Here is a 15,114-nt window from a genome sequence, read left to right as displayed (position 1 = left end):
CTAATAAGATGGTTAGATTATGTCAGTTTAATACATAATGTAAAATTGTTGTTAAAAGTATAAAAATTCTTGAAAATTTATTTATTTCCAGGATTGCATTGTGCACTTTTAACTATTTCTACCCCCGGTTAAATTTATTTTTCATTTAAAATATGAACATATCCAATAAAACTATTTTTTTGGTATTTAGTTATATACATCCTTTTTTTTTTGTTTGGGGTTACTAATCTGGGTGTTTATTGTAAGTTTACCATTTCAATTAAATTTGTTCTTACTTATTATCATTTTCTACAGTTTCGTATTCTACGTTTTCCTGTTGCAATCATATTGATGTTATATGTGTCACGAGAGTGTATGAAGCTATTGAAACTAATAAATAAACTGTTACTGCCAAAATGGGAAATGCAAGGAGGCAGTATCAATTGCATGAAGTTGTCGAGAAATATAATTTTAATGCTTAAAATCAAGTCACTGGTATCAAAAAAAAAAAAAAAAAAAAGGAAAGTTCTGAGGTATAAACACAAACCCTCTGAAATGAAAGTAAATTAATTTACTGGAATGTTTAACTTAGTGGTTATTTAAAAATTCACATTACTACTTCAAAAAATAGTATTATAACTTGATTTATGTCTACATCATTAATGGAAAATCAAGGTATTACTCCCAATTATTTCAATGAAATAATTCTGTGACAGCAATAAAATTTGTGGTGGTTGTAGAACTTCATCCAATTAAACATAATCCAGAAAACTACGTGTTCCGTCTTAAATACTTAATCCATTATTTACAATAAAAATGCTGTTTAGCCACAACTTCAAAGACGTATACCACACTTGGGAACCACTTAAGACCAAAAGTCTTATAGATGTTTTAAAATTATTTTTTTCATAATGAACCTGCAGCTGAAGTTTTTTTGGTTGAATTCAGATGCATCCTGTATATAAATCCTTAATGTATTTTTTTTTCCTCAGTTCTCAAGAGAAAAAAAATTTAATTAAATTAATTTTTCATCATCTCGAAGTTCAATTCCATCGGCTACCGTTCGCCGCGGTTCCATGCATGCAGAAGCAACAGACAGGCAGTTGAACGTAATATGTATTTTGTTCTTTAAATGATTCATGCAATGTGGGGAATCTTAATTAAATGCAGCTTTTCGGACATACGTACACCATTGCAGTATTGCACTGTTTGTCGTGGAAAAATTCCGAAAATCAATAAATTAATAAATAAAAATATAAAGATAAAAAATTCACAGAAAACAAGACCGAATCAGCTGCTTTCTGTGAATTCTTATCTTTATATTTTTATTCATTGATTGATTTTCTGAATTTTTTCCACGACAAAAAAGTGCAAAACTGCGATGGCGCACGTCCAACAGTAATGTATCTTGCGTCTGCACGGGGATGCCAGGGGGTAGGGCGGGGGATAGGCCTGACCAGAGAGCCGGCGAGGGGGGCGAGGGAGCAGGTGACCTCCCCCAGGGCCTCCGGGCTGAGTCCGGCGCCCCGCAGGTTCACGGTGTCCTCCAGACCGTCGGCCCGGTCCAGCAGCCTGGGCCAGGCACTCGTGATCCTCGTGCAGTCTGCGTGCAAACCACACACACAACACACCCCTCAGCCGGTCCCTGTCCGTTCACACCGGGGCGTGCGTGCACACGCGAGCAGGGAAAATTCTTAGGGATGTGCGCACAATAGCCGTTTGTATGTCCATGACGTATGATTTTATGTTCACCCGTGGTGATCGGTTGTACGGTTTAGAAGTTGATGCGCTGCAGCACCATTATACCCCATATTTTCGGGTACGGTTCGAATCCACAATCACCCGAACCCGGAAATCGTTGTACGTACGTGGATTCGAACACTATTACGAGTATTCACGAAAGTTGTAAATCAATTTAATACTCTCAAAAAAAAACTAGCAGTGAAAAATAAAATTAGGCTACTATTACGTTAAGTATTTATAATGTGATGTATCAAAGAAAAATATGTAAATTAAATAATTAACACACAGTGACATTAAAAGGATTTTGAGATTTCGAAGAGCTTAAACTATAATTACGAATTTCGTCGTACAGCAAACTATAAACTAAAAACAATTACATACCTACAAGAAAAAAAAAATCTCGGCTATTTATTGGAGAAAAAAATGGTTTTGTTTGCTGAAACGTTTATAAAACTGAGATTTGCCTGTGGCGTGCAATTTATTACAATTGAGTTGGAGAATCGAGTATGTATTGGTTTTCATATTTTAAAGTGTTTATTATTAATTAAGTTTACATAATTATAAACATTTCAATCTCAGTGTAATAAATAATTGCCAGTAGTTACAGTTAGAAAAAAGAGAACACACATTATTTTTAAAATAATCAGTTATTTTTAATTATTCTGTGCTTAATATTCGGAATCGGATTCATATCTCAAATATTGCTAGGGATTTGAATCAGATTCGAACCGAACTGAAAATCAAGGATTCGCACATCCCTAGAAATTTTTCCAAGGAAAAATAAAAGCATGTAATTTTTCAAAAAGAAAAAATTAATTAATATAATTTTCTTGATACAAATATGCTCATATCTGACCCACTGACACTGACTCTGCAACGCTGCATGAATTCTGTTTCCTTGCTAACCTGTTCCTCCTGGCATTGCTGTCGATTCCGTGGCACAAAGATTATATGCATGAGGGCACAGTGTCCTTTTGAAATGTTGAATTAATATATTAAATTAAAGAGTTTGTTACATTCATCATTTTACAACGGGTGCCTCACAACTACCTAGTAAACATAGTTACATAGTTTAAGATAAATGGCTAATGATTAGACATTAACGGTATAAAATTGAAGACAACTGATATCAAGCACTCAACACACTAGAATAGGGTCATTATGAAAATAAAAGAAGAAAACATAGTAACTCTGTCTCTGTTAAATAAATTACCTAAATTTAAAGATTATTGGTTTTTTTTATTTTTAGTTCACACAATAATTAAAGCTCTTTTTTTTTTTTTAGTTTTTTTAAAATATATTTTTTTTTATATGTAACTAGCTGACATTGCCCGGGCTGAACGCAGGGTTATATATTGTCCACACGTTAAAGCAAAATGGACAAGGCTATATGACAGTGTGGTGGATATAGATAAATAAAACACAATAGCTGTTTGTATGTCTATGACGTATGATTTTATGTTCACCCATGGTGATTGGTTGAACGGTTTAGAAGTTGATGCGCTGCAGCACCATTAAATGACGAGTTACAAAAAAAATGGATAGCATAAAAACCTTCTCCGTGAAAAAAACAGTGATTTGCTCACTTTCATGACAATCGGTCAAATGGTGTCGGAGTTTATCAACGAAATACATACCCACATCCTATTTTATACACATAGATAAGAAAAATTAAGTGTAATACAAAACAGATCAAATATTTGCAGGAATATGAAAATTTTTGTTAGAAAGATAAAGCCTTTTCAAATTTAATTTTTACATTACTTAAATTTTTGTATTACATGTGTGACTATACACTGAAGTCAGTGGCGGATTCAAGGGGGGGCACCAGGGGCAAGTGTCCCCCCCCCCCCCCCCCGAAAAACCAGTTGTCTGCTACATTAATATTGCCGACAAAAAATGATTGTTTCTGACACCAACAAAATATTTTAACATAGTTAACAAATTTCTTGTAGAATCATAAAATCTGGCGGTTGGATGTTATGTGTAGTGTGAGTAGATCAAAAAATACAAATTTAGTAATTTTAAGACATTTTTTTTCGCTGGCTGCTCTGAAATCCTGGAGTGCCCCCCCCCCCCCCCCCCCCCCCCCCTCCGAGGCGAACCTCCGGATCCGCCACTGCTCAGTGGTGTGGTCAAAAAAAAAAAAATGCCGGAAATCAAACTTTTGTGACTTCCGGCACCGGTACTGTTCATTTGAGCAGAATTTTATGTGTGTTTTGAGACCAATCCCTCAGCTCTTTTACTTTGCTTAAGGCCCGTTCCACAATGACACGGAAACGGTCATGGTTAAAGATATACCTGCTATATATGACAAGACGGAGAAGGACTACTTTACCACCGCCACCAACGCAAAAAAAAAATAATAATAATCGACTTACTACATTACCAAGTTAACAAACATACATACATTTCGATTTAACAAGTAGTTCACTTGGTACTCGTAGCTTTCAGTTACGTCACACACGCTCTTCCTCATTGGCCAAGTTTTCTTACGGGTCCGTGTGTTGCGGAACGAGAAAAATACGGACGGGACGGAACAATACTCCGTTTTCGTCTGTTCCGTTTCCGTGTCGTTGTGGAACAGGCCTTACTCGCGAGCGTTGTGACTCACTGTTCCAGCCGGGCGAGTGCAGGGGCAGGCAGCTGCCACAGCTGTCGACGGCGGTGCCGCTGCCCGGCTGGCCGTCGCAGCCCACGCAGAGGTCTGCCCCCCGGCACACCCCCGCACCGGTCCAGGCCGTCCCCAGGGTCTCGCCCTGTGCCGCCTCCCACGCACTCCCCGCACCTGCCAGGGCAGTCACGCTGTCTCGCTTCATCCCGAAACCTCATCCCTAGAGACCTGCAAAATTCGCGGGTTCGATGGTCTTCAGGATAGACTGCACATACCCCTGTACACTGGATAGACTGCACATACCCCTGTACACTCGGGAAAATAACGCAAGTTCATTGGCTGCCGACTTGTAAGTCGTCTCAGCTGGTTTGTCTGTGATTCGATACTTCTTTGGTTGAGGGTTTATAACTGGTTGAGATTCGTCCAGATGAACAGTTAGGCCAATAGCAAAATTATGTAAGAGGTATATGTGTTTGAATTCTAGCCTATCACGAATGAATCGGCGAATTTTGCAGGTCTCTAATCATCCCATTGCACTATCTTACTTTATGTTCGAGCTGTTACTTCTTCCATTCCACTCTCCTCTTTTTTTTTTTGCCAAGTTTTTCTTTACCACAATCGTCCACTGTTTGAGGCTTCGCCTTACAATCAATCTACAACAGGGACGTCGGAACATTTTCATGAGTTGGGGGGGGGGGGGGGGGGGGGGGCGAAACGACGTATCACACTTACCTCACTCTTAGAGCGAGAAAAATTTGGAATTTTAGATGCAAAATTGTGCTATTTAATGAGTCTCCGAAACAAAATATTAAATATACCATTCCAAGAATTTGATGACGTAGTATGTATTATATATGGATTAAAATATCTGGTCGAGAAAAATACTGCTAGGACCAGACATTTATTCTGGGAAAAGAAGGGGGGCGAAATGCTACTCTCGGCCCCCCCCCCCCCCCCATGCATAACAGTACGGGGGCGACTCGCCCCTGCTGCCCCCCCTGTTCCGACGTCCCTGTTCTACAAGGGTTATTTCATTTCCTTGTCATTGCTATCAATCGAGATATTATTCCATGGAATTTTTTTCCAATAGCTCTCCTGCTTGCACTTGTTTTTCGGCCACAAAGTTTTCTTAACAGATATTTCATTAACCTTAAAGGTAAATGTAACTCTTCATTTTGAACACTTATGTGTCATTTACATTTATTTTATAACACATAGTAAATATCTGGTGGTAATTCTTTAAGATGAAACATTAAATGGAAGACAGCCATTCATGATCAAAAAAAAAAAGCTCTCGAATAAAATAAATGAGAAGGAGATGAAATAATCCAAGATGGCGTGTAAGACCAAACCTTAAGTCTTTATATATCTTCTTTGGTTGCTGTGAAATGCAGTGTTGCATTTGTAGCTACTTTATCATTCTAAAATATATTAAATGTGAATGTATCTGGATTTTGGGCTTCAACGTTCTCAACTCTTAAGTGCTCTCTTTACATCTCTTTGGTGTCAGGAATGTTTCGAAACAATTTTTCGCAAAAACATTGCATATAAAATTAAGCCTTGAGATTGTAATTTAAATTTTACTCTCACTGCAACCAAAGAAGTTTCACTTAGGAAATTGTGAAATTAAACTTCTTATAAATGTGTTCTTTCTCTTTTCTTTCTTTTCCATTTAACCAGACTAAGTACAGCAACGCGTGGCCGGAACAGCTAGTTATTAATAAATGAGTGCTAGAATGAATGAACGAACAAACTAACCAATTGTGATTAACCATCTTGTCGACATTATGGTAATCAGAAATGAGGGGTGGAGTGATGTGAAAGGTGCATAGGCGGAATGAATGCTTGGGGAGTACGGGAGCACCCCGAGAAAACCCAATGAGTTACTGAAATGTTCGCAGCGTTTCTCGCTTGTGAAGTCTGGGTTTGCGACCATCGGGAGGCGACTGATCTGACCTCTTGACCATCATGACCTTGACCCTACATCTGGCAGGAGATTTACTCCAATTTTGAACAGATTCATTTTTTTTGTACTGACTCTTTTAATTTTTTTTTATTTAAGTGTCCCTGTTGACACAGAGCACATATTTGTAGATTTTCTGGGTGTGTTAAGCAGTGGCGTAGCCAGGATTTGCGTATGGAGGGTGTTAAGAAGCATGCCCCCCCCCCCCCCCCCCCACCTGTATTAAAGGTGTAAAATTGTGCTATTTTAGCAGGTTTCGGTACTTAAATTTAAATATTGTAATGGTAAAATTTTTATTAATTTTAATATGAAATTTGTTTGAGTGATGAATAAGAAATTAATTAAAACTTTGGTGCTAAGGGGGGGGGGGGGGTTTTGAACCCCTAACCCCCCCCCCCCCCCCCCGGCTTCGCCCCTGGTGTTAAGACACTGACTGCTGCAGATAAGACAAGCGTGAATCAGTCACAAATCACAAATATCAACACAAAGCAGTGCATTTATTAATGTATCCTTTAAGAAATACAGTTAGTATACTTAAGAGTCAATTTCTGACGTGTAACATCTTGGCTCTCGGTACACTGCATTTGGTGGGAGCAATTTTGTTAGTGGAACGGAAGTCGCACGGAACGGAAATGTGTTAGTGATGGAGCTGCCATCTGTGGTGTGGGGTCTGGATAGTAGCGTGGCCCTGGGCCGTTGCCCGACTAGCCCAGGTCCCTGAAGCTGCCCCAGGTAATGACAATGGCAAGGGAATGAAGTAAGCAACTCTGCACGTTGCCCGACTAGCCCAGGCCCCTGAAGCTGCCCCAGGTAATGACAATGGCAAGGGAATGAAGTAAGCAACTCTGCACGTTGCCCGACTAGCCCAGGTCCCTGAAGCTGCCCCAGGTAATGACAATGGCAAGGGAATGAAGTAAGCAACTCTGCACGTTGCCCGACTAGCCCAGGCCCCTGAAGCTGCCCCAGGTAATGACAATGACAAGGGAATGAAGTAAGCAACTCTGCACGTTGCCCGACTAGCCCAGGCCCCTGAAGCTGCCCCAGGTAATGACAATGACAAGGAAATGAAGTAGGCAACTCTGCACGTTGCCCGACTAGCCCAGGCCCCTGAAGCTGCCCCAGGTAATGACAATGACAAGGGAATGAAGTAAGCAAATAAGGATTATAGAGAAAGCCTGAACGTAAAGAAACTCCACAGGTGAAATACTTACAAGTTAATGAATGCTCCGGACGAACTTGATCCATCGCATGGGGTGGGTTGCTGCATTCCGAATAATAACAACCAAAACTAAACCAAGAGCTCGAAGAAAAAATTTTTGTGACAAAAATCATCTGTTTTTATCTATACTGAAAATAATTCTTTAAAAAAATACCTACGTTAAAAAAATACATTTGTAACGGTCTAGTGTAAATGTGACAATGATGCAACAAGAGCAAATAACAAGGCTTCTTTGACATTGATTCATTGCGAAATACTGTTGAAATTGTATTGAGAGATAGCACTTGATACTTATCTAAAGAAGCACAATCAATTTAATTAATTTTTTTTTTGTTGTTCAGTCACTTGAAAATGATCTATATTTATGTGAAACAAACAAATGTGTCTATTTCTTAAGCAACTCGCAAGAAAGTTCCTTTAAAAATTAGGTCATTTATGTTTTGATAGTTAAATATGTTGCCTTTCACATTTTAAATTTAATAAACTGTTAAACCAGGGTGTGGGGCACATTAGAAATATAAATTCAGACAGATACAAAGGTGTATATAAACTGGTGGTATCAGGCAAATTCATATTATCAATTCTAAATCTGAAAGATACAAGGGAAAAAGGTATTGTTACAATTATTGATCTACTGGAAGGTTTAAAATTTATAATGAGTTAAAAAACAACTAAACATGCAATGAACTAAATGGGTAAATTTTAAAGAAACCTACAAAAATGATATTAAATTTGGAGAGGGTAAATAGTATTATTTTATATATATATATATATATATATATATATATATATATATATATATATATTTATTTATTTATTTATTTATGGTCAATAAATGTTGGGAATGAAAAGTCTACAGTCACACTTATTGTATTATTTAGTGCCTTTCTTTTGGATAGGAGCTGAATACACCACTTAACATATGTACATATACTGGGACTGATCTAGGCTTTCCTTCGCCCGGAGCAGAAATTGTGACTTCTCTCTTTCTCTCTCTCCCTCCACACCACTAAAAGAAGCCATGAACGTACCAGGCATAATTTTTTTTATTATCCATTACTATCATGAGTAACATTTTTAGTTAAAATAACTCACTATAATCTGAGCAATAAAGATCTCTATTGAAAACATGGTTATCGATAATGGTGATGTTGTAGGTAAAGTTATTATTAAATCAAAATTTTATTTCACACTTTTTGAAGTCTTCAAAAAAATTTGTCTGGCCATCCAGTGCCCTTCTAACCCAGCAAACGGGACAGGATCCCCCCCCCCCATAACCCCCCTCCCTTTTTTTTTAGATACTTTCCTGTTCATGTACACATTTGGCTATGTGATACCAAAATTTACGATGGACTGTATCCATACATGAGTACCCGGAAACAAATCTTATTTATCTGTTGTTCAAACCAGTTCGCAAACCAGCACATACACCATGGGCAACGCAAGGATATATTTTTTGGGGGGGACTTCAATTGATTTAGATGTTTGAGGAATATCCATCCCCTGGAAAAAAAGTCCGAGAAAATTTGGGGTTTGAAGGTGCAAAAAGGTGGTTTTTGGGCATTTTTCTTTCCTAAATATTCTAATTATAGTTGGTTGCACTATATAATTTATTTTTTTATAAAAAATATTTTCAGAGAACAAATTTGTAAAAACACAGTTAACATATCTGCTGGTGCTGTATCCACACAAAATCATTAATTTAAACATCAGGAGAAACAATGAAACTAAATATATTATTGGAGGGCACAAAATTGAAGACTTTTATTATTGGGGGGGGACGTGTCCCCCCCCCCCCCCCCCCCGTCCCTCCCGGTTGCGACGCCCACGCTTACACACACTCCTCCTCGGCTCTGCAAGTACTTAACCTCGACTAGGAAACTCACCGTCATTTCTGGGCACGTCAGCTGACAGACGACCACTCCGCCTACACACAGCAGCACCATCAGTCCTGCGAACAGAATCAGGGGTGCTCCATCATCGCACCAGTTCAAGGTTTCTTCATTAAATTTAGAACTACAATTTAGTTTTGGCCTCCGCCCCATGAACAGAAAAAAAAAAAAAAAAAAAAAAGACAACATGCCAATTCGAAAGGAAATGTCATAAAACTAAAGACACTCTTTGCCAATCCAACGCATTCCCTGGAAAAATGAAAATGAGCATTTAATCGTGTTTTGGCATGCTAGATCACCGTGTGTATTTGTCATCATATTCCTTGCCTTCTACAGTCCAGCGAGGCAAGATTTTAATGTCTAGTGATGCATGTTATAAAACTTACAAATTAAATAATTAACACCGGAGGCTAGAAAATAACATATGTGCACCTTTCTATTGCTAATTGTAACTAAGTGTGATTATGTAGGCTAATGCGCTAGTTATAATTTCAGAAAAACTAAAAACTTTTCTTTTCCTCATTTCAATTATTATTTGCTTTAGCTAATGCTATAAAGTAAATTGTGTTATATTTAATTGTTTTTACGATAAAAAAAATAACAGTACAAAATAAAACTGGTTTTGATTTGATAATGAAACAAAACAACTGATCAAAATTTCATTAATTCATTTTCGGGAAAGTAATCGGTGGTTATAAGTTTATTCTCAGCATTTGCCTGGGTTGATTTTGGGAATCATTGAAAACTGAAAATCAGTAGGTTCACATCCTCAGAAGAAAAAGTATTTTTTTTAAGCACATTAGGTAACGTATTTCGTAAAAAAAATTTTTCTTTTGGTCAGTAAAAATAAATATTTTGTAAAGTTTGATTTTAAAATACAGTAGATCCAAAATTATCCGTGACCTGATTAACCGGGCATTTGGTTAACCAGATTCTAAACTTAAATTATTTTTTTTTTGGGGGGGGGGGGGTGGAGGGTAATCAAGCCCGCAAATTCATTAGGGATGGGACAAGAAAAGAATAAAACTAAAAACTATGTATTAAAAATAGAAACGAATGGATCATTAGTGTCTGTAATACTTGTACATTTGTTTTGTACAAATTACTTACGAGATTTTGCAGTACTGCATAACATAAATTCATTTGAATTCGATTATCCATTATTTTTGCTTATTCGTGTTGACCTAGCCCCCCCCCCCCCCAAATTTCCCCAGTTAATCAAGGTTCTACTGTATAAAGTATTTTGAGATCTCAACACCTCCTCATCATTCTGTTCCAAAAAAAAACCTTAATTCACATTTGTTTAGTTTAAATTGTGAAGTTTGGCACACCTACCTGACAGTTGGGGACTGTTGCAGCTGTAGCCTGATGCCATAAATAGTCCAAAACCAGGTATCATCGTTGAACATTTGACAAAAAGAGCCTACATTACTTTGAGCCATGCCACCACATCACTCGCCGGAGGTAAAAATATTTACATAAAAGGCCGCTGTCCGATGCCCAATTTAACTATATATATTTATGAACCTGTTGGTATTGGTCGACGGGTTGCCATGGAAACACTGTAGCGGCACGTGCCGCAGGAGTTCGATAACATTTTTTTTTTTTTTTTCCCTAGCTTGCGCGCTGCAGCCAGACTTGCAGCCAGACACGCACGCATAGCGAAGTGTGTGAAGGGACCATACTCCTTGGAAGGAAGCCTTGAAGGGCGGGAAGCCATTATTTTCACAGGCGGGAGAGCCAAACGCCCGATCGTGCATCTTCGGTTTTTTTTGTTTTTGTTCATTGTAACTCATGATAACTAATGGTCAATTAGGTTACGTTAGCTACATTATAAATACTTTAAAACATTGTGGACGGTTGATTTGGTTAGGATAGCTACATTAAAGATACTGTAAAATCAAAAAAGCGAGCATGAACTTCGGGGTACTTCGGGTGTGGCTCTTTCGTCTGTGAAATGAAGGCTTCCCTTGAAGGGCAGTGTAGGCAAAAGTGTGCTGAATGACGTTTATTCAAAAGACACACGATACAAATGCTTACGACAGTTCATTAAATTCAAAGGGTACTTGAATTTTTTTTTTTTTTTTTGTAAAATAATCCATGCGTTTGATGTTGTTAAGGTTAGTTCTACTAGTAGAATTAACTTTAATGTTGATCGTGACTAGCCAGTCAGAGGCCAGAACACAGTACCTATCTAGGATTTGTATTGGTGGCGCGAAATAATACATGGATGAGTGAAAAAATAAGTATTGTTGGAGAAACGTTCAAAAGTATGACTAATATTTGTATTGATTTATTATTGTGGCCCTTTTTTTCTGGGAGGAAGTAGTTAAAAAAAACTGATTATTTAACAAACTCAGGCGCGTTTTTAAAATTCCGTCTTGAATACATAGAAACTTGTAAATCAAGTGAAAATTACTATATAAAATAAGACATATTCGTAATGCAGTCGACGCCCTTTCATCCAACACTATTACGTTGGGATTATTCTGTAATCCGGCACCGATCGATTATCTGGTATAATACTCCACCCACGCTCACTAGTATAATCTCCCTTGCATTCAAACAGTGCCTTATTGTTCTATGTCTATGCCCTTCTGTGGTATTTTTCAATATGGAAGACATATTGCTATTAAAAATTATTTTTAAGAATAAAACATTGATTATTTTGCAATAGGTTTCTAAAAATGTACTTCGTGCTGGCCACGTTTTGGCGATGATAGACGTTATTTACGCCCTCCAAAAATATCGATTCATTTGAACATACTGCTAAAAAATAAATTATGTATCAATGTTTCACTAACAAATCGGCCAACATTTGAATGGAAAAAAAACCTCTTAACGAACAAACTCTTCGATTACATAAACGTAGCAGATTATTTTTCAAAGTTTCTTTGGTTTTACCGTTGAAACTACATGTACATTGGTGTTCGCTATTGCTGCAAAATCGCTCATTCGGCACGGCCTTGGTCCATAACGTGCCGGATTAGATCGTTTTTACAAAATGATAATCATACTACTAACAAAGAAATAACTTATGTCCGTTCTACGACGGCACGGTAACGGAGAAGGATCGTGTAAACAACTCCTGAAACATAACAAATGGCAACCGATAACCAATGAGATTGCATTTCAAGGGTACGAAATATTAATACATTTTAAAAAATAGATTATCCTTCGAGATCATAGCACGAGCAGAATTTTTATATATAATAAAAATAAACGACAAAGTTATATTATAAAAAAGATGTTCTTGTACTTGAAACAATTTTAACGTATTTAGAATATAAACATGGCTATCACTGCAGCCATCCAGCCAATCATTTGGCCTCTATTGATTGTATGGCTCAAAGAGATCAACACTGTCGTAGCAAATATTGTAGTTTTCTACTACGATATTTGGTTCGGGTCTCTCCGTATGTGTGCCGTTGTACAAACTAACCCAAGGTTATCGCAAATCTGACATACTGTGTTTTAGGCAATCTTGGTGCACACACCCGTCTACCTGCAGCATTTCACCCCTTTTGTCAAATAAAAATAAAGTAAAAATAAGATGAAATGCTACAGATAGGTAGGATTCACACAAGGGCCCGTCCAGGGCAAGGGGAAGGGTTGCATGATTCCCAGGGGCTCGAATTTCTTATTTTTCGAGATACTCGACAAAATATGGCATATTACGAAAATTCACACGGAGTAATAACTAGCAAAATCTATAACAGAAGGAAAAAAAAGCTGAAGAATTACCACCGCACATCCACAAAATAAACGCAGCTGTAAAAAAATATCTATCTATCTATTAACTGTCTTTTGTTTCCACAGTACCTAGTTACTTTTTAAAATCCAGTTTACTGAAAAAAGGAAGTATGTACATGAGATTAAAATGATAGGTCTGTGCATGGAGTCTACGTGACAGAAGCGAAACTTTTGATTGAACAAGAGGTAATACGGTAACTGAGAATAGTAGGGATGCAAGAATGATCTCAAAAAAAAAAAATGGTAGCATTAATCGTAAGCAATTACGAAAATTGAGGAGTAGACAAACACAAGCAGCGTTGCGATACTTCAATAGCACCACTGCTGCATCATTTCTACCTTTCCCCTTCCAGCCATTACAACTAGCATACAGCATGCTACGCTACGTACATATCCTCCCCTCCTTTTGCCATATTCCCATTCGACTGCTAGCGCAGGCGTCGCTGCTGACGCACTCTCACGCCCTACCGGTTCCCCCACTACGTATCTAACTACGCAGGTATTTTCCTAATGCGAGTGTCATTTAAGTAACTTGAAAATTGCAGCCTTCTCAGTAAAGAAGTTTCACTTTAAAAGTAAAAAAAATAAAATGTTAATATATATTCCTATGCAATGTAAAACTGTAATTATAAAGGGCAGTCCTACTTGGGTGCTCATAGTGAGCAAAGCTTCAAAAAAAAAACCACACAATTTGAAAACTTCTCAAGATCAGGGGCTTAGACAGGGGAGGGGGGGTTAGGGGTTCCACCCCCCCAAGCACAAATCTTTAATTAATTTCTTATTCATCACTCAAACAAATTTCATATTTAAATTAATAAATTTTTACCATTACAATATTAATATTACAATATAATATACCATTATATACCATATATAACATTACAATATAATCTGAAAAACAATCTTTGTCCTTACCTGAGTTCAGGACTCCCACACACCTTGAAAGTGCTTGGAATATACTTAACAACTCAAGGGCCATTTTATCAGCTTCAGCTTTAAAGTGCATAATAATTTGTACTGTTTATTAATTTGTTTGAGGTGGATGCTGTCCAACATAATTTGCTACATATTTTACATTACATGTCAGGAAATTTATTAATAAATGTGTCTTTCTAATGTCTGTACACCAGAAACAAACACATAAAATAACTTCAGGGGGGGAGGGGGAAAGATATTATCTGTGTGTTTGCCCCTGATTGATACATACATTTACACTGACTAGCGACAACCTATTCTGTTTTAACAATTTTCACATTCAAATTGTCTTTCAATATATTTGCAGAACTTCTAAACATGACAAAATTTTTGAGTTCAAAAATAATTACATCAGTCCTTGAAATTTTTTGAGTTTAAAAGTCATAGATGCAGCAGGTATGTAAATGTATGGTAGTTCGACGATACAGTCAGACCTACCACTGAGGACCATCTGCGCTCGCGAATGCAAACCAAACATTTTATGAGCAGTGAAATGTGGAGAGTTGATTTTCTCCTCCCCAGTCTTGATCCAATTATTCCGTCCCTACGCCCATTTACCACTGGCCTGGCCGAACGTAGTTTTGCTCTCATGTACAAAGCCTACTCTTATTCACGCCAGTCCTTACTGCCACCAGCGAGAAATAATTATTATTAGAAGAGAAACAGAGAAGTCCTATAACATAACACCAAAGAAAAAAAATTTTTTTTTACTTATTTGCCATTGATAATGATGTAAGTACAGTACACTCCCTATTTAACGCGGTTGTCGGGGGACATAACTTTTACCCGCGTTGTTGCATAACCGCGATGTTTCGATGTGACCAAGGTCAAAAGGCATAAAACACCGCCTGTGTTCTAATAGGTCGGCAAGCACGCACAGTATAGACGGCCCGCCTTTGTGCGGACTTTGCATCCGCAGTTTCCACTAAACACGGGTGAAAAAATAAAAATAATAAATTTTAAAGATAAATATTAA

General features: G+C 37.5%; 1 protein-coding gene and 1 long non-coding RNA gene across 3 annotated transcripts in view; both read right to left on the bottom strand.

The window, feature by feature from the left end:
* The window catches only part of LOC134539532 (uncharacterized), a 57,904-nt gene extending 53,490 nt beyond the window's left edge, over positions 1 to 4,414 (bottom strand). The window contains exons 1-2 of the mRNA XM_063381635.1: positions 4,337 to 4,414; positions 1,437 to 1,582 (exon numbers count right to left, since the gene is read on the bottom strand). The gene's annotated coding sequence lies outside the window, so the exon portion shown is untranslated. The remainder of the gene's footprint in view (positions 1 to 1,436; positions 1,583 to 4,336) is intronic.
* Positions 4,415 to 4,422: 8 nt separating this feature from the next.
* Positions 4,423 to 14,872, bottom strand: LOC134539533 (uncharacterized). Of its 2 annotated transcripts, none has more exons than XR_010076325.1 (3): positions 10,746 to 14,872; positions 9,405 to 9,469; positions 4,423 to 4,510 (listed from the first exon to the last, which is right to left on the bottom strand). It is a non-coding gene; the product is annotated as an uncharacterized LOC134539533 (long non-coding RNA). The 2 variants fall into 2 exon arrangements; XR_010076326.1 differs by lacking the exon at positions 4,423 to 4,510 and adding an exon at positions 7,509 to 7,560.
* Positions 14,873 to 15,114: the final 242 nt, after the last annotated feature.

Source organism: Bacillus rossius, chromosome 15 (assembly GCF_032445375.1).
Source record: "Bacillus rossius redtenbacheri isolate Brsri chromosome 15, Brsri_v3, whole genome shotgun sequence".
NCBI lineage: Eukaryota > Metazoa > Arthropoda > Insecta > Phasmatodea > Bacillidae > Bacillus > Bacillus rossius.
Note: the sequence above shows the minus strand (reverse complement) of the source record. Positions and strands in the feature narration are given on the sequence as shown.